Source organism: Nicotiana tabacum, chromosome 13, assembly GCF_000715075.1.
Source record: "Nicotiana tabacum cultivar K326 chromosome 13, ASM71507v2, whole genome shotgun sequence".
Taxonomy (NCBI): domain Eukaryota; kingdom Viridiplantae; phylum Streptophyta; class Magnoliopsida; order Solanales; family Solanaceae; genus Nicotiana; species Nicotiana tabacum.
Window position 1 is genome coordinate 32,353,602 of NC_134092.1, and position 20,065 is coordinate 32,373,666.

Sequence of the window (20,065 nt, forward strand, 5' to 3'; positions counted from 1 at the left end):
TTTTTTCTATTTTTTTATAATGGCTTTTGGAGATGCACCTCTACTTGTTTAAATATATCGAGAAGAGTAGCTTCAATTCAATTACCTCAATGTGAGTGAAGAAAATGTGGTGTCTTAGACTCTTAAGTATCCTTCTCTGTTTCTAATGAATATAAAGCACTTCCTCCAGAATGTACATAGCTACATTTTTCGAATTGCACACGCAACAAGCGTTAAGCATTTTATGTATATACTTGTTAATAACTTATCGTTACTGAGTGTTTACTTCAAAGGTCTGAGCGTTAGGAAGGGCACTAGAGCGGGATACCTGGTGCAAATCCTACAATTAGTAAAATATTATAAAAAATCGAAGAGAAAGAATGTTAACAGGGGATGTAGCTCAGATGGTAGAGCGCTCGCTTAGCATGCGAGAGGTACGGGGATCGATACCCCGCATCTCCATTTTTACTCCTCTACTTTTCCTTCAAAACTTGTTTATTTACACAGTTTTGAATGAATTTAAAACCACAGTTTTGCATAACATATTACTAAATCATGGGTAAACATTGGTGAATTTTTTTTAAATATCATAAGACAAAAAACAATAGGTATATAGAGGGGAGATTGATAACTAAAGTACAAAATAGGCGTTGCATGAGATATGAGGGATAAAATGACAGTCAGCCTAAAGTTAGATCGCGAAACGATTAATTACTTCGGCAAAGTTTGAAGGGAAAAGGATTCACTGCTTTCCTCAAAAAAATTAGATTTTTGAAGAGAAAATCAAACTGAAACATATTTTTACCTTAGATTGATAAGTGAAATCCTTAAAACGATTGGTAAGTACTCGTTCGAGCCCTGGGTATGAAGTCATAGGGAGCGCTTTACCCCCAATATGAGACTTTCTGACGCGAATCCAGATTTAATCAGGCTCTAATATGAGTACCGGACACCGGGTGAGAAACTAAAAAAAAAAAAAAAAAAGAAATCCTTGGTCATCATCTAATATTCATGGGATCAGATATAAACCGGAAAATAGACAAAATGTGAGGCTAAAAATCCAATTTACGCAAGTCATTCTATTTGATTTGAGAGTTTAGAGAGTCAAAGTACCATAATTATTAAAAAATGAGGATGTGATTTATCGCTGAGAAGCATTTGATGGCATTTCCTGTTACTCTATGGAGGGATTTAAAACGATTTCTTCTTCGTAAATATATATATACTCTCTTAAAATTATCAAGATCCTTGGACTTATGATGTCATAATCTAACAAAAAATTCTATTTATAGGTGTGAAAGAAAAATAATTAAGTTATAAGCAAAATTTTTGTTTGATTTGAGTAATTCGCTTGACTCACCGTCAAAATGGATGTTTTTATTTACTGTTACTGAACCACATTTAATTGCCAAAGCATGTTCTTATCACTTGAATGACTTTGATTGGCCTTTAATTTACTCTTAGCCCCACGGTGGACGCCAAACTGTTTACCCGAAAAATCGGATAACGTTAAATTTATGTATGGTTCTAAGGGTACGTAATATCCTTCGATACAAAAATAACAATACAAGTATTTTGGTTGTGAGGATAGAAAATGATGAACAGAGAAATTGAATGAGACGAAATAAAACAAGCACAAAGAGATGTCTTTTTTGTATGAGAGAAGATCTGTCTATTACAATCTTATCTTCCTTTATAACTTACAAGGATCCTCCCTTTTATAATAGTGGGTCATTGCTTTGTCTGTAACAAAATAATAAAATAATGCATGTAATGGAGGACCCATGATGATTTATCTCTTCCTTGATTTCTGCCAAGATTCTCTCTAGTGGGATTGCAACGGTTTTTGTTTGCGAGTTTGATCTTGCTTAGAACCCTCGATTTTGGTTTGAGCTCGATTTCGACTCGAGCTCGTGAGCTTGGTTCGAGCCCGATCCTATCTCGAGCCCTCGAATTGATTCGAGGTCAATGTTAGTAGGTCTCTGGATTATCAGCATGATAGATCTACTCTGCATCATGGTTCGAGTTCGATTCGAACTTGATAACGATATCGAACTCGACACGGATCGGCCTTTCCAGATTCGAGGTTAGTTTGTTCCACCTTCGGGATCTTACTTCGATAGATCATCGTTCGAACTCGATCGGACGTGCTAAGACCGAAATCTATTTCGACCGTATACATATAGTTCCCTCGTTTCTCAGGAAGAATGTGACGAGACGATATGATTTTTTAACGGCTCGATCGGATTATAACCTGACATTTCCATCGGGTTCGACCATGACGCATCTGGTAGCTGCCCCGTCAGTTTAGTCTTTCAAGGCATTTAATGCATGTCAGGCGGTGGTCGACCACCGCTGATACTGAACCGTCATCGTTTAAACCTATAAATAACCCTTTCTTTTATCTTTTACCACTTTTACATCTTCTATCTTCCAAATTTCCCAAGTTCTTCATCGTACTCTCCAACTCACCAGTAAATCTGTGATTTCTTTCTGCAAAAGCCCCTCTTCAATTCTACTAAATCTTTGTCACTGTCTTCTATTCCTAACCTTTGAATTCGAAAATGGCGAAAACATCACAAACCATTCCTCAAAAAGAGAAGGCTTTGTCTTCACAGTGTGCCGCCGATGAGACACCGGTAGAACCACGACCTGACGAGTGTGTTCCCGGGGCATGTGTTCTTACTTCAGATTTTAAGGTCGATAAAGGTTCATCGGTCCCTGGCCGGTGTGAGCCGTTATCGAGGTATATGTGTTCGATAATCGAGAAGTACCTCAAACAGCTAAAGAAGGATTGCAATTGGGGTGAAAAAGAAATAATAATCCTTACCCCTGACGAAGATATCACTTCTAACGTGAAAGGGTTTTTGAATGTGTATACTTACCCTTTCACTTTAGGTCCCCTCGATTCCGTTATTATTGACTTCTATCGTCATACCAGGTAACCCTAGGCCAGGTCCATCCTTCTTTGTGGCGGATCGTTATCCTGATCCGATATTTTGTGAGCAAAATCGAGGGGATGCCATTCACCCTCGACCATCTTATCCGATTGTACCGTCCTCGACTTTTTCGAGGAGGGTTAATAAAACTTCACCGTCGGGCTACCAAAGCTCTGTTCTCGAGTATTGACGAGGACAGGGACCGGGGTTGGATGGGCAAGTTCGTTCGAGTAAGGATTTCGAACCTGATTCAGACTGAAAAGATGCCCTTTCCCTAGGAGTGGAATATGAAACATAAGTGTGACCTTGCTGTTACTTCTACTTTATTCTTTCATTTATTCTCTCATCGACGCTCCTCTTTTTGTGATGTAGTGGTTCCCTGGATGCCCGGAGCAGTTCCCGATCTCAAAAATTGGGTACGAGCCCTTGTTTCGACCTCCACATACGCCGAGCATTCATGGCGTGATTTGTCAAAGGTCGGTGGGAGGCCAAAAATCACGGTAAGCTCATTTCTCGTGCTCTTTAATGACCCGAACGAGGTTGTTTTCAAAATATTTTATTAAGGTTTTCCATATGCAGGTTTGGGTAAAGACTCGGTTTTGAGGCCCTTGTCCAATGAGGAGGAAATTTCAGCCTCTGTCCCAAAGCCGGTGAAGAAAAATAAAAGGAAAAGAACCTCCATTCCCGAAGATCCAAAACCAAAGAAGAGGATGGCTCGTAAGTCGAACAAGAATGTCATTCCTTTGACCGTGGAATCCGTTCTGCATCTAAGGGATGAAGATGATGAAGAAGAAGAAGAAAACGATGAGTCCGCGCTGGCGGTCCGAATGAAGAGAACCACCGATGCCTTATCGGCGGCTGGATCGATGATGCTCTATGAGGCCCCGCCTCGAACTGAGGATATACCGGAGAAAGATTCGGGTAGAGTCCCCGAACTATCAGATATCGAAGATGCATCTCATCGGAGTCAACCGGTAAGGGATACGACCGAAGAGGCCCTCGAACCCCTTCGAACCGAGGAGAATGCTCCATGCGTATCATTTGGGGCAGCAGCAGTCGAGGATTCACCTACCTTTCCCGCTTTTTTCGCAGGGGTGATTCGGGAAGCTCAAGCTCTGGGAGCCCTCAATCTAGATAGGCCTCACGATGAAGAAGATCCCTTTCGTGACCTGTTTACCGGCATTGAGGACGTTGCCGGTGCTGGTGATGAATCGGATCTTTTTCACGGATTGCGGCAGGCTTTGAATCATGTGAGCTTTTAAAATTATTTTGTCGGTACTATCTTTATGTTTATTTTTCGTTAACTTCGCTTCTTTGTAGGCAGCGGCAGTTCATCGAGAACAATTTTGTCGATCCCAAAATGAGTTGCATCGATACGAGGCTGACCTACAATGGGCTACTGACGAGAGGAACTCCCTTAGACTTTCCTTGGGGCAGAGAGAAGAGGAAATAAAAAACCTTCGAGCTGAGATGGCCAAGGCTTATCCAGATCAGACCGATTTGTCTGAGCAGGTAATGACGCTTTTGAAAGCCTATGGGCTTGATACCGGAACGATAGCTAACATTTCGGTCTCACAGCTGTAGCAAAAATTCGAGATGATCGGGAAGCTTCGTGAGGTGGTCGACGTGATAAGAATGGAGTCTTTGTGGTGGAAATAAGGTATGGACCGCTTTGCTGCCGAAAAAGAGACTGCTCGAGCCCAGTTATCATCGTCCAAAACCCAAGTTCAGAAAATGAAGCAAAAAGGCCTGGTTCAAGCAAGAAAAATTGAGGGGCTTGAGGCTCGGTTGGCCTCCGTACTTGCCAAGGCCGAATCTGATGCCGAAAAGGCAAAGGCCAATGCGGATGCACTGGTGGCCGTCTATCGGGCCGATGCTGAAGCTGCCCAAGTCCAGGCAAGAGAGGCAGCCGAGAGCGCCGATACTCGAGCACATTGGGTTGCCGAACTTGCTAAGTGCCGATCCCGAAGGGAAACGCTCGAAGAGATCCATGCTCGTGGTTTCGATCTCGCTGAAGAGATAAAAAGGGCCAAAGAACTCGAAGCCGATGCTGAAGCTCTGGTTTTTGATGGCGATGATGATGACGATGATGATGATGATGATGGGAGCAGGAGCGGATCCGAAAACAGGGGGAGCCTGATAAAGAAGAGGCCACTCCCGACCGAGAAGTTTAGTTCTTAGTTTTTACGTTGTAATCACCCATGCAGATAAATTTGTATATAGATATATCTCTTTTTTGCCGACTTGCCTCTATTTCTGTCTTGTGAAGATTCACGCCTTATGAATGTTTTCATAATGATTTAAACTACTTAATCAAATTTGGATTTCGTAGCCTCGGTAACCGAGCGAGCGCTTACTCAAACTTGGAGCGATGTAGCCCTTAGGCTTATTTGTTGAGTCAATGATTCGATCTTGAAGAAATATAGCCCGTAGGCGTAATGGTCGAGTGAGTGCTTGCTCGAACTCGAAGCAAAAGTAGCCCGTAGACTTAGTCGAGTGAATGATTCGAACTCGAAGTAATGTAGCCCGTAGGTGTAATGGTCTAGTGAGTGTTTGTTTCAAACTCAAAATAAAAGTAGCCCGTAGGCTTAGTCGAGTGAATAATTCGAACTCGAAGTAATGTAGCCCATAGGCGTAATAGTCGAGTGTGTTTGCTCGAACTAGAAATAAAAGTAGCCCGTAGGCTTAGTTGAGTGAATGATTCGAACTCGAAGCAATGTAGCCCGTAGGCGTAATAGTTGAATTAGCCCGTGGGCTTTAATGGTCGAGTGAGTGATTGCTCGAACACGAAATAAAGGTAGCCCGTAGGCTTGATAGTCGAGCGAATAATTCGAACTCGATGCAATGTAGCCCGTAGGCATAATAGTTGAATTAGCCTGTGGGCTTTAATGGTCGAGTGAGTGATTGCTCAAACTCGAAATAAAGGTAGCCCACAGGCTCGGTAGTCGAGCGAATGATTCAAACTCGATGCAATGTAGCCCGTAGGCGTAATAGTCGAATTAGCCCGTGGGCTTTAATAGTCGAGTGAGTGATTGCTCGAACTTGAAATAAAGGTAGCCCGTAGGCTCGGCAGTCGAGCAAATGATTCGAACTCGATGCAATGTAGCTCGTAGGTGTAATAGTTGAATTAGCCCTTGGGCTTTAATGGTCGAGTGAGTGATTGCTCGAACTCAAAATAAAGGTAGCCCGTAGGCTCGGCAGTCGAGCGAATGATTCAAACTCGGTGCAATGTAGCCCGCAGGCGTAATAGTTGAATTAGCCCGTGGGCTTTAATGGTCGAGTGAGTGATTGCTCGAACTCGAAATAAAGGTAGCCCGTAGGCTCGGCAGTCGAGCGAATGATTCGAACTCGATCCTGTTTGCATAATAAATCTTGAACATAGAATATCGGTAAAGAAGAGAGCTTTCTTTGCAAGTCATTATACATGGGTTCATGTTTTGCGTCAGGGCTCAGGCCAACTACATAAGCATGGTTCGTTTTGACCATTTGGCCCTTACAACGTTTCCCGTTGAGACACTGTTTGTCATGAAATAACGAAGTAACTTCCTTTGCACCGAACATGATAATCATCACAGATGCGTTCCATGAGGCCTAGGATACTCAGTAGTAGTATCGCTTCCGCTATATGGATGGTATCGATCCCTGGTTGACTTTTGCTTTTTCGTAACGGACCTAGAAATCAACTGGTCATCTTCGACTCTTATCTTGGATTGATATCGATTCTGCACATCGGTCCAAGTAATAGCTGGGTACTCGATCAGATTTTGCTTCAGCCACCGTGAAGCCATCGAGCTCCGCTCATTTAGACCTTGAGTGAAAGCTTGAACAGCCCAATCGTCTGTGACTGGTGGCAGATCCATTCGTTCTATTTGAAAGCGAGCTAAGAACTTCCTTAGCATCTCGTTATCCTTTTGTATTACCCTAAACAGGTCCGACTTTCTGGTTTCGACCTTTAAGGCACTGGCATGTGCTTTTACGAAGCAATCTGCAAGCATAGCAAAAGAATCAATAGAGTTAGATGGTAAATTATGATACCATACCATTGCCCCCTTTGACAGGGTTTCACCGAATTTTTTCAATAATACGGATTCGATCTCATCATCTTCCAAATCATTGCCCTTGATGGCACACGTGTAAGAAGTGACGTGCTCATTGGGGTCGGTCGTTCCGTTATATTTGGGTATTTCGGGCATACAGAATTTTTTAGGGATTGGTTTTGGGGCTGCACTCGAGGGAAAAGGCCTTTGAATGAATTTCTTCGAATCTAGCCCTTTTATCATTGGTGGAGCTCCCGGGATCTGATCGACCCTGGAGTTATACGTTTCTACTTTTTTATCGTTGGCTTCGACTCGTTTTGGAAGTTCCTCGAGCAATTTTGTAATTTCGGGAGTAGTCCCCGATTCCGGCTCATTTGACTTCACTATGGTTGGTTCCGTTCTGTGGGTGATTTCTCGAATCGGATTGGGCTCCGGCCTGCTTTGTTCCTGAGTTTGGCTCTGAAACTGAGCTATCGCTGCTTGTTGAGCTTGTAGCATTTCGAAGATCATACGCAAGCTGACCTCGATTTCCCCCGTGTTGTGGGTGTCTCGGGCTGTGGGTCTAGCACCGCCCTAAATGCTTCGTTCCGGTTCGGAACGCTGATTCGCCTCCAGAGCTATTTGTGAATTGATATCCAATGGTACTTCGACTTGAATTTCGTGTTCTTCGACTCGAGCCTCGTTGCCATCGTCAGATAGCCTTCCGGCCCCGGGTGCCAAGTTGTTGGTTTCATCTTGAAGGCCGGCTTCGAGGTCGATAGGTAAAACCATTGCTGACTTGAAGTTGTAAGCTGGAGTGTACTGTAGATTTATATCAAACAATCACTATTACCCTTAGCCCCACGGTGGGTGCCAAACTGTTTACCCGAAAAATCGGATAACGTTAAATTTATGTATGGTTCTAAGGGTGTGTAATATCCTTCGATACAAAAATAACAATACAAGTATTTTGGTTGTGAGGATAGAAAATGATGAACAGAGAAATTGAATAAGACGAAATAAAACAAGCACAAAGAGATGTCTTTTTTGTATGAGAGAAGATGTGTCTATTGCAATCTTATCCTCCTTTATAGCTTACAAGGATCCTCCCTTTTATAATAGAGGGTTATTGCTTTGTCTATAACAAAATAATAAAATAATACATGTAGTGGAGGACCCATGATGATTTGTCTCTTCCTTGATTTCTGCCAAGATGCTCTCTAGTGGAATTGCAACGGTTTTTGTCTGCGAGTTCGATCTTGCGTAGAACCCTCGATTTTGGTTTGAGCTCGATTTCGACTTGAGCTCGTGATCTTGGTTCTAGCCTGATCCTATCTTGAGCCCTCGAATTGATTCGAGGTCAATGTTGATAGGTCTCTGGATTATCAGCATGATAGATCTACTCTGCATCATAGTTCGAGTTCGATTCGAGCTTGATAACGATATCGAACTCGACACGGATCGGCGTTTCCGGATTCGACGTTAGTTTGTTCTACCTTCGGGATCTTACTTCGATAGATCATCGTTCGCACTCGATCGGACGTGCTAAGGCCGAAATCTATTTCGACCGTATACATACACTGAACTTGGTATACATCATTTTCTTATTGTTTTGGGATTGGGGTTTTGGCATGGTATAACAACATACCCATATAATTGGCAGAAAATAGCCCTAGTTATAGATATTGGCATCAAATAGCCAATACATATATATCACAATAATAATATGCATATCATAACTTTTTTTTTTCTTCTTTGTCTATATCAACATGTATTTTAAAATTTTATTTTCATTCTTTGTATATAAATAATATTATTCTTTGTATATCGATAATATAAAATTATATATATAGTTATTGCTACCTTTATATCAATGTATATCACAATAAAAATATTATATTATTTGTATATCACAGTGTATAGCACATCAGACATGTGTATACCAAAATAGATATCATAAATTTATTTTTCTTCTTTGTGTATATCAAAAATTAATTTTCTTTGTATACCAAAATATTATTTACTCCCGCAATTATAGTTATTATTTTTATATTTTAGAACTTGCTTAAATATGCTATATCAAAAAAAAAAAATCCCTTTTTTGATCAATAATTAATAATTATATTATTTGTATATCACAGTGTATAACATAATAATAATGTGTATATAAAAAAATATTATGAAAATTTTATTTTCCTTCTTTGTATAATACATTTCAGATTAAAAACTCAAGTTTAAGACGACTCCACATATGTAACCCCTATTGTAACTCGTGGATATCTCTATGTACATCAGTGATATCTCATGTATATTATGTGTGTCTTTGTATATCCATGAAAATTTTTGTTATATATACGATATACAATATGATATACACGGGCGTCCATAAATAAATTGTGTTGTATACACGATATACAAAGTGATATTCACAGACGTCCTTAAAAACTTGTGTGTGATATACACCGATGTACACGATATACAATGTGATATACACATGTCGCAGTTGGATTTTTAGGTCTGAGTTTTTACCTGAAACCAATCGAAATCACTTCTAATCTTGCTCAAATTTTGTATATAGCCTTGTTTAGGCATTTTTTAATCAATTTCAATCACACCCACTCATTCAATCCAAATAAAAAAAGGAAGAGAGAAGAAAAACAAAGTTGAAATATATTTTTTCTCTCTTAGGTTTTGCTAATCTTGCTCAAATTTTGTATATAGCCTCGTTTAGGTATTTTCAACTAATTTCAATCACACCCACTCATTCAATCCAACCAAAAAAAGAAGAGAGAAGAAAAATGAAGTTGTAATATATTTTTTCTCTCTTAGTTTTTGCTTCTGATTTTCTCTGATGTGAGATCAACCTTACCTTTTCATCCCACTGATTTTTTTTGCATAACTTGCAAGAATTTTTCCTACACTATGAGAGAAAAGAGAAGAGATAGAAGAAGAAATACAAGGAGAGAAAATGAGTGGGAAGCCAAAATAAGCGTGTAGTTTTTTTTTAGAGAGAATATAAGAGAGTAGTTTTTTTTAAGATTTGGCTATATAATGCCAATTGTTTGGGGCTATCTTTGCCAAATCTAATATAAGGCTAAAATATTGCCAATTCCTGTTATGTGTTGTTATAGGATGCTAATTTTTCTTTTGGATTTGATTTGGTAGACCACATCATTTGATGGGTTATGATTTAAGAATGAGATAAATCCAAGTGAAGTTGAGTTTGAAACCAATGAAGTAAACTGATTTTGTGAAGCCCATTTTGTATTACCCAGCCCAAAATGATTCTGCAATTTAATTTTCACTGGGATGGATACAAGGCGGATATCACTATGCTCGAAAGTCAAGGTAGGCGCATAAAGGGCATTTACCAATGCCAACTATTTCCATCGGAAATGAGTAAAGTAACTCATTATGCATTAAAGAAATTTTAGCAATGTCTTGGCTACGTTGTCCCGACAACACTTGAGCTCCACAATTTGTAGCTTTGATATTGATGGTCCATAATAACTATTTAGACTTAATTAGGGATACCAAACTACCATGTTAAAGATTATATGGTTTTTTTTTGGAAGAAATGGGAACTAAACGGTTATTTGTATGGTGGCCTTGTCTATAAGAGAATTACCGTGACACTGACATACAGATTAAGGTGGATTTAAAATTTAAACCCAAACATCTACCAATTATTCATTACTTTTATATGTATAAAAAATGAATCTGAAAGGGTCAAAATTAGCTGATTAAATAAATGTGTAGGTCATTAAATTGCTAGAGGTTATGTGGTTGGGTGAAGATGAACCAAACAATGAATATATTAGTCTCATTTTTTCATGGGCTAATTTTACTACCTACGTGGCTTAGGAAAATGAAAGCAGTAAATCATTAATATATGTCCGGATTCTCAACATTCATGTTTATGCATTTTAGTACTAGTTTTTAGATTTTCTCCATCAAGACAAAATTTAAAATTCGTATCATAATTGCAATTATGTAAGATTTAAAAAATTTAAGCTCAAATTAAAGGAAAAAAAAGCTTGTTTATTTACACAGTTTGAATGAATTTAAAACCACAATTTAGCATAACATATTACTAAATCATGGGTAAAATATTGGTGAAGTTTTTTAAATATCATAAGCAGGAGCGAATATATAGCCTAATGTATAGGGCACGTGAACACATGGTCTCTCCGTCAAATTAGGCATTTTATGTACATATTTTTCAGAATTGATTTAATATTACTTATTGGCACTCATGCTCTATCAAGACTAAATGATGCATTTTGTTGAATGTTGAGTTATTTACCTAAAGAAGTATAGATCAATTCTCACTTAATACTTTTATTTCTTCTCTTTTTTAGCGATGCAATCATATTATAAAAATTCTAGATTCGTCTCCAATCATAATAAGACAAAAAACAGTACGTATATAGAGGGGAGAATGATAATTAAAGGAAAAAATAGGCGTCGCATGAGATATGAGAGATAAGATGACAATCAGCCTAAAGTTAGACCGCGCGAATCGATTAATTATTTAGGCAAAGTTTGAGGGGGGGAAAGATTCACTGCTTTCCTCAATACATTTTTTTTCTTAAAAACAGAACAATTTGCATAAAGTCACCCAGAATTAAAAGAACATGATCTTGCTACTGAAGCACGTTTCCAGCGAGCTAATTCTCAGCTACAAGTCATTTAACGAACTCAAAATGTAGTTTATTATATTCTCTTCTTCCTGTTTCCTTTTTGTTTTAAATATCGCAGCCGTTAATTTCTTCTACATGTTAGTGTTTCCTTGTTCTTTTCCTTAACTTCTGACATGTCTTAAGAAGTCGTATGGTTTAGAGATAAGTGTCACACCCCTTTTATGCCCCCACAAAATGATAAATATTTGTTATGGATGGTGGGTTAAAGAGTTTCTCCAATTAAAGTGACAAACTTGAATAAGGATTATTTTTTATTTACAAAGCCGCCACTTGGAATTGATTTTTTGGGTGTTCCAAGTCACCTTTTGTTTGAATCCCTAGTCAAAGGAAGATTTGACTTTTTTATTATTGGTCTGCAAAACAAAGTCCGGGTAAGGAATTCTGTTGACCGAGTAGAAGGTGTAAGGCATTCCCCGAGTCCCGTGGTTCTAGCACGGTTGCTTTATTGACTTAAACTTGACTTGAATATCTGAATTATTACATGTTTTAGAACCTTTTATACATTACCGCTTTTATTATTTATGGAATTTGTTTGAACAAGTCGCGATGTCGCGCACTCGTTTGTTTTTGTGCACATTGCGAATAGCGCCACGTGAAACGCACCCGCGATTTACAATATATTTATTTTATTATTATTCGAAGTTATGGTCGGGTCACATGAAATGCACACCCGAATTTAAATTTATGTATCGCTATTATGCCACGGGAACCGTACCCATAATCGCGAGAATTTATTATTAACCGCGCCTAAAGCAAACTAAGGCATTCAAAGTTGTTTAATATAAACTAATTTGAGGTTATTGTGAATGGGTCAACATTAAATATTTTTGAGATGCATAACACTCCAACACAGAAGAGATGCAAAATAACTAAAAAGAAATATTCATTGAACTAACAGACACAAAGTAAATAAAAACACCTAGAAATGGACCTAAATACTCAAATGATCTAAACAACAAACTATAACCAACGAAACATACAAGATTTGGAAAGTATTTCCTTTACAAAAAAAAGGTAAAACTAACATATTCAAATTATGCTTTCATTTTTACTTAAGCAAAAGAAACTACGTATTTCTATAGTGCTTTGGAAATGAACAAGAAAGATCTGGAGAGTTTTCCAGCTTAAGATACTATATGACAAGTGTGCGACACATGAGAGTTTAAAGCTCCCATACCATCTTTTTAATACACTCACTACCATTCATATGAAATAATCGGGCTTGCTATAAACAATTTACAATTACTAAAAGACATTCATTTGATGGAAGAGACCAATAAAATATTTAATCAAAGCATAAAAAAAAGATACATGCTAACAGAGATGCCAAGAATTAAGCAAAAAATATTAAACCTCCACCAACACAATAAAGCTATGGAATAAACTAAAGGTGAGAAAAGGACCTTTCTGCTTTGGATTAAAGAAGAAAACTCAGGAAGAGTACATTGAAGAAGAGAGAACCGATATAACTCGAACGCTAACAAAGCCGTCAACCAAAGACCACAGACGGAAACCTCGAACCGGCGACCTCGAAACTCGCCGGAGAACTCGAACTAAACCAGGAGAACGAAATCGACAAACTCCATGACAGGGAATGACGATTTGGAGTTTGTTTCCGGTTGGTGATAACTAAGGATGAAATTCAGATTTGAGCTTGCTTATCATATTTTCCCTTTTATGGCAGAGTCTATTTGGAAAAAATAATGAGAAAACAAAGCAAAATCAATCACTACTCTCGTCTCTTACCCTCTCCTCTACTTTTTTGGTTTGTTCCCCTTTTCTTTGTTTCTATTTTATTTTGTATTTTTCTCTGTTCTTGTAACTTTCCCTCATCCCTACTCGTTGCTGCTCCCCCTCTCTTTTCTAAAGTGTTGTCTCTATTTGTTTCGTTCTTCTCCCCTATTCCTCCCCTGTTTTTGCCTCTTTTTTCTTTTGCAGGTTGTAGCTGTCAGGAGTCTTTGTGGAGGGGGGGAGGGGGTGCGTCTGCTGGTTTTCAAAATGGGGGAGGGTTCTATGATGCTCTCTCTTTCTTTATGTGTTATGTGTATGTTTTATAGCTGAAAATGGGGTATTAGGTTTGTGATAGGGGACAAATATGGGAGACAAGGAGTGAAAAATAATGGAGAGTGGAGTGGGGAGCAAAGTGTGGGGTGTCACACCCCTTTTTTATCCCCAAAAGATAAATGTGTTATTGATTGTGGATGGTGGGTTAAAGAGTTTCTCCAATTAAAGTGACAAACTTGAATAGAGATTATTTTATTTACAGAGTCGCCACTTGGAATTGATTTTTTGGGTATTCCAAATCACCTTTTGTTTGAATCCCTAGTCAAAGAAAGATTTGACTCTTTTATTATTAGTCTGCAAAACAAAGTCCGGGTAAGGAATTTCGTTGACCGGAGAGAAGGTGTAAGGCATTCCCCGAGTCCCGTGGTTCTAGCACGGTCGCTTTATTGATTAAAATTGGCTTGAATTAATTTTGGACAAACTGTGATTTATTGGTTTCCATGTTTTATCTATGTACGCTTTTATTTCTTGATTAGATTTATGAAAATTATCTTGAAACGAATCACGTGTGTGAATGCGTTTTGTTTATTGTGCCAAAATCATGTCACGCGTATGTGTACACAATTAATAGCATTTTATTATATTGAGATTATTTCGTCAAAGTTGCACAGACGCATACCTTGCCTTTATTTTTGAAAATTGTAACTATGTCACGCGAACGTATACATAATCACGATGGTTTGATTAAGATCGCGCCTAAAGCAAACTAACGTATTTATGAGTATTTGAGTATTAATCGATGTAAAAGAAACTATGCCAACTTATTCTAATTCTTCATGACCCAACGACTAAGACCAAACTCCCCATGGCACAACTTATATCTTAGCTAATGACCCACTTTAATTTGCACAGTGGCTTATTTCTTATTAAAATAACCTCTATTTTCCAAATTACTTATTTTTGTAATAATGTGATCTTATCTCTTCACATCTCAATAAAGTATAAGATATGCAAGCAACAAAATAATTGAAGCCGCCAACATTTACCCTATTTAAGAACAAATAAGCAGATACTTAAGACTTAAAATTTGAAGATGCCAAAATTTTAAAGTACTACGCATTTCACTTCTTACTCACTTGAATTTCAATTATCACGCTAGCCATCAATTAGTTAATTATATCAAATGGATAATTAATCACACTAAAACGAAGCCAACATGCTAATATTCTTCAAGGAACGATTCAAAGCCAACTAAAATAGGATGCTCAAAACTTAAAATATATAAAGATCATTCATGGTGTATATATTAAAAATAGTGATGCAATTAAGAGATGAACCTTAAGAAGAATCTGACTTTGAGAGGTTTACAGCAGGGGAGTCCAAAAGTAAATAATAACTCCAAACAGGACCTTGACGAACTAGAAACTTTCGTCGGACAAGGCGCAGACCTCGACCTCACAACAAACTTTGAACCCAACCTCTTCGAACTCAGCCAACAATGAACGGACGAGGTCAACACCTGCCGGGTTTTAAACGGTGGTTCAAGGTGATTCCAATGGAGGTTTCAGAACTGTTTAGTGCTGATTTCGAGGGTCAAAACGGGCAGCAATTTTGGTGGTTTCTCGCTACTATTACTGTTGCGGTTTTTTGTGTGAAAAGGAGCTGTTTTGGGGTCATTTTCGCAGCTGTTTTGGGGGTGATTTCGGGTTGGAATTTGAACTGATTTTACAGCCGAACTGCTCCTGCGTTTTTGCACATGTTGCAACTGATTTTCAATTGATTAAAGGAGCTTTATGGACTGACTTTCATGGCTGAAATATGGGCTCTTTGGAGGGTGTTGAGGGTGGTTTAATAGAGGTAATGTTTAGGGAGAAGATGAATATGTGCTGAGGAAGAAGAAGAAGTGGAAGGTAGCTGGTTTTTCTCCTACTCTTAGAGCTTTTTGGGTTCCTCTTTGCAGATGTCTCTCTTGCTGGAATTAATAGAGGGAAGAAGATGGTGTATCTTGTCATCTTTTTCCCCCTTCACGTGAAGAAAGAAAATGGGGATATGTGACTGGTTGTGTGTGGGGGACAAGCATGGGGGACAAAGCATGTGGGACAATGGAGAGTAGAGTAGGGAGCAAAGTGTGAGGGGGACAAGCATGGGGGACAAATGATAGTGGAGTGGGGACACGCCTCGGAAGATGGGAGAAAGAAATATTCAAGCACGGTAAAAAATTAGGTGCTCACAGCATGCCCCTCTTTGCTTGGAAACATTAAAAGTTTTCAGGCAAAGATAAAGTGAGCCGTGTTACTAAATTTTGACCATATCGTTACTCAAAACAGGAAGAAAAATAAAAGAAAAGGGTGCAACCGAGTCCTGGTTTTGGACAGCCTACATATCCTCGGGTTATAAGGGAATCAGGACGCGTGTAGTTCAAGGAAAGTGATGGAATGATGAGTTGGAGAGTCGAGTGAGGTTCCGTCGAGGCTCTGGTCTGTGGTCTTGCTATTACATCAAAATTGAAAGAAACTAAACGAGCCTATCAACTATGAGTTACAAGATTCCTATCTATAAGTCTTTTGAAGCTTGATCTTGAATCTTGACTGGTTGTTCATGCAAACTCTGATCTGAACCTTGATGCTTGCTAGTTGTAAGTGCTAGTTCATTCTTCTACGATTTCTTCTGAGCAAAACGGGAAATGGGAAGCTCGTAACTTCAGTCATGTCTTGAATAGTCCGTATCCTTTCCATCTGCTTCTGTATTTGGATTCACTTTCTTTTCCTTTTCTTTTCTTTATTTTGGATTGAGACTTTTTCTTTTGTTCATCTCGAACACTGTGCCCCGAGGTAAAACCTGCTCAGACATCACAACAAACAAAAGAACGAAATTTTCTGCCCCAGTTTTCACTAGGAAAATTTCGTGAGTTATTGTAACAAAATTCTAAACTACTTTTTTATTGAAAGCAAATAAAAAAGGTAATGGTGTACCCTGAAAAGGTCATGATAGTTTTGTTTTTTGATTGTTCCAAAAGAATGTCTCAACTAAGGATTTGTGTACCTTATGTTGGAAAACTGTGGTTAGAGAATGGGATACCCTATATTGGCAATGATACCAGGGAGTGGTGTATCCTGCATTTAAAATCAAATCAACTAGGGAGTGGTGTACCCTATGTTGGAGAACACAACAAGGGATTGGTGTACCCTATACTGGTAAAGAGATCAGGGATTGGTGTACCCTATACTGGTAAGGAAATGTAATCAGGGGATGGCGCCCTGTATTACTGAAAAAGAAATATAACCAGGGGTTGGCGCCCTGTATTACTGAAAAGGAATGGTAATCAGGGATTGGTGCCCTGTATTACTGAAAAGGATAATGTCACTAGGGGTTGGCGCCATGTATTACTGAAAAGGATAATGTAACCAGGGGTTGGCGCCCTGTATTACCGAAAAGGATAATATAATCAGGGGTTGGCGCCCTGTATTACTGAAAAAGAAATATAACCAGGGGTTGGCGCCCTGTATTACTGAAAAAGAAAGGTAATCAGGGGTTGGTGCCCTGTATTACTGAAAAGGAAATGTAACCAGGGGTTGGCGCCCTGTATTACTGAAAAGGATAATGTAACCAGGGGTTGGCGCCCTGTATTACTGAAAAGGATAATGTAACCAGGGGTTGGCGCCCTGTATTACTGAAAAGGATAATGTAACCAGGGGTTGGTGCCCTGTATTACTGAAAAGGATAATGTAACCAGGGGTTGGCACCCTGTATTACTGAAAAGGATAATGTAACCAGGGGTTGGCGCCCTGTATTACTGAAAAGGAAAGGTAATCAGGGGTTGGTGCCCTGTATTACTGAAAAGGAAATGTAACCAGGGGTTGACGCCCTGTATTACTGAAAAGGATAATGTAACCAGGGGTTGGCGCCCTGTATTACTGAAAAGGATAATGTAACCAGGGGTTGGCGCCCTGTATTACTGAAAAGGATAATGTAACCAGGGGTTGGCGCCCTGTATTACTGAAAAATAAATATAACCAGGGGTTGGCGCCCTGTATTACTGAAAAGGAAAGGTAATCAGGGGTTGGTGCCCTGTATTACTGAAAAAGATAATGTAACCAGGGGTTGGCGCCCTGTATTACTGAAAAGGATAATGTAACCAGGGGTTGGCGCCATGTATTACTGAAAAGGATAATGTAACCAGGGGTTGGCGCCCTGTATTACTGAAAGGGATAATGTAACCAGGGGTTGGCGCCCTATATTACTGGAAAAAGAATGTTGAATCCCCTTGGCGAAAAAGTTCTACCTGGGTTAAACTATGAAAAACAAGACTGGACAAAGAGTACTTCTACCCTAATTAAACCAAATTAAGCAAACCTGGGCGAAGAGTACTTCTACCTGGAAATATGAGCTGGATCCCCCAGGCGAAAAAGTTCTACCTGGGTTAAGCTACGTAAAATATCCAGAGCGAAGAGTACTTCTACCCGAAACTATAAACTGGATCCCCCTAGGTGAAAAGGTTCTACCTGGGTTAAGCTACGAAAAGCAACCTGAGCGAAGAGTACTTCTACACGGAACTATGAACTGGATCCCCCTAGGCGAAAAGGTTCTACCTGGGTTAAGCTACGAAAAGCAACCTGAGCGAAGAGTACTTCTACCCGGAACTATGAGCTGAATCCCCCTAGGCGAAATGGTTCTACCTGGGTTAAAAGCTATGAAAAACAACAGGAGCGAAGAGTACTTCTACCCGGAACTATAAGCTGGATCCCCCTAGGCGAAAAAGGTTCTACCTGGGTTAAACTATGTAAAACATCCTGAGCGAAGAGTACTTCTACCCGGAACTATGAGTTGGATCCCCCTAGGCTAAAATGTTCTACCTGGGTTAAGCTACGAAAGACAAGCCTGGGTAAAGAGTACTTCTACCCGGAACTATGAGCTGGATCCCCTAGGCGAAAAAGCTCTACCTGGGTTAAGCTACAAAAAATAACATGGGCGAAGAGTACTTCTACCCGAAAATATGAGGTGGATCCCCCTAAGCGAAAAGGTTCTACCTGCATTAAGCTACATAAAACATCCTGAGCGAAAAGTACTTCTACCCGGAACTATGAGCTGCATCCCCCTAGGCGAAAAGGTTCTACCTGGGTTAAGCTACGTAAAACAACCTGAGCGAAGAGTACTTCTACCCGGAACCATGAGCTGGATCCCCCTAGGCGAAAAAGTTCTACCTGGGTTAAGCTACGTAAAACACCCTGAACGAAGAGTACTTCTACCCGGAACTATGAGCTGGATCCCCCTAGGCGAAAAGGTTCTACCTGGGTTAAGCTACGAAAAACAAACCTGAGCGAAGAGTACTTCTACCCAAACCTGAGCGAAGAGTACTTCTACCCGAAAACTATGAGCTGGATCCCCCTAGGCGAAAAGATTCTACCTGGGTTAAGCTACATAAAACAACCTGAGTGAAGAGTACTTCTACCCGGAATCATGAACTGGATCCCCCTAGGCGAAAAAGTTCTACCTGGGTTAAGCTACGTAAAACACCCTAAGCGAAGAGTACTTCTACCCGGAACTATGAGCTGGATCCCCCTAGGCAAAAATGTTCTACCTGGGTTAAGCTATGAAAGACAGCCTGGGCAAAACTACTTTTACCCGGAACTATGAGCTGGATCCCCCTAGGCGAAAAAGTTCTATCTGGGTTAACCTACATAAAACATCCTGAGTGAAGAGTACTTCTACCCGGAACTGTGAGCTGGATCCCCCTAGACAAAAAGGTTCTACCTGGGTTAAGCTACGTAAAACAACCTGAGCGAAGAGTACTTCTACCCGGAACCATGAGCTGGATCCCCCTAGGCGAAAAGGTTCTACCTGGGTTAAGCTACGAAAAACAACCTGGGCGAAGAGTACTTCTACCCGGAACTGTTAGCTAGATCCCCCTAGGCGAAAATGTTTTACCTGGGTTAAGCTACGAAAAACAAGCCTGGGCGAAGAGTACTTCTACCCGGAACTATGAGCTGGATCCCCCTAAGCGAAAAGGTTCTACCTGGGTTAAGCTATGAAAAAAATAACCTGGGCGAAAAGTACTTCTACCCGGAACTGTGAGCTGGATCCCCCAAGGCGAAAAGGTTCTACCTGGGTTAAGCTACCAAAATGATCTGTATGAACAATAGTGATGCATGCTTAAAATAAAAGAAAATGGAGATTTTGCGAAAACTTACCTTTGGTAACATTCGTCCTTTAGGAATCGACATTCTGCACTGCTTTGTTCTTGCTACAAACAAAGAAAAAATGTGAGTTTTAAAAAGTGGTGGTCGATTTGTGGCCTTGATGTCTTTGGCAGCTTGGCTTTGTGCCCATCTTTATTATGATGACTTCCTGAATACCACGGTTGGCCGCGTGGGACTTAACCTTCTCAACTCTATTTTTACTTTGTGGCATTTCACTATCGACTTTT

The 20,065-nt window shown here is 39.7% G+C and overlaps 1 non-coding gene across 1 annotated transcript; it reads left to right on the forward strand.

The window, feature by feature from the left end:
* Nucleotides 1-368: 368 nt before the first annotated feature.
* TRNAA-AGC (transfer RNA alanine (anticodon AGC)) lies at nt 369-441 on the forward strand. Its single transcript has one exon. It is a non-coding gene; the product is annotated as a tRNA-Ala (tRNA).
* The last annotated feature ends 19,624 nt before the right edge of the window (nt 442-20,065 follow it).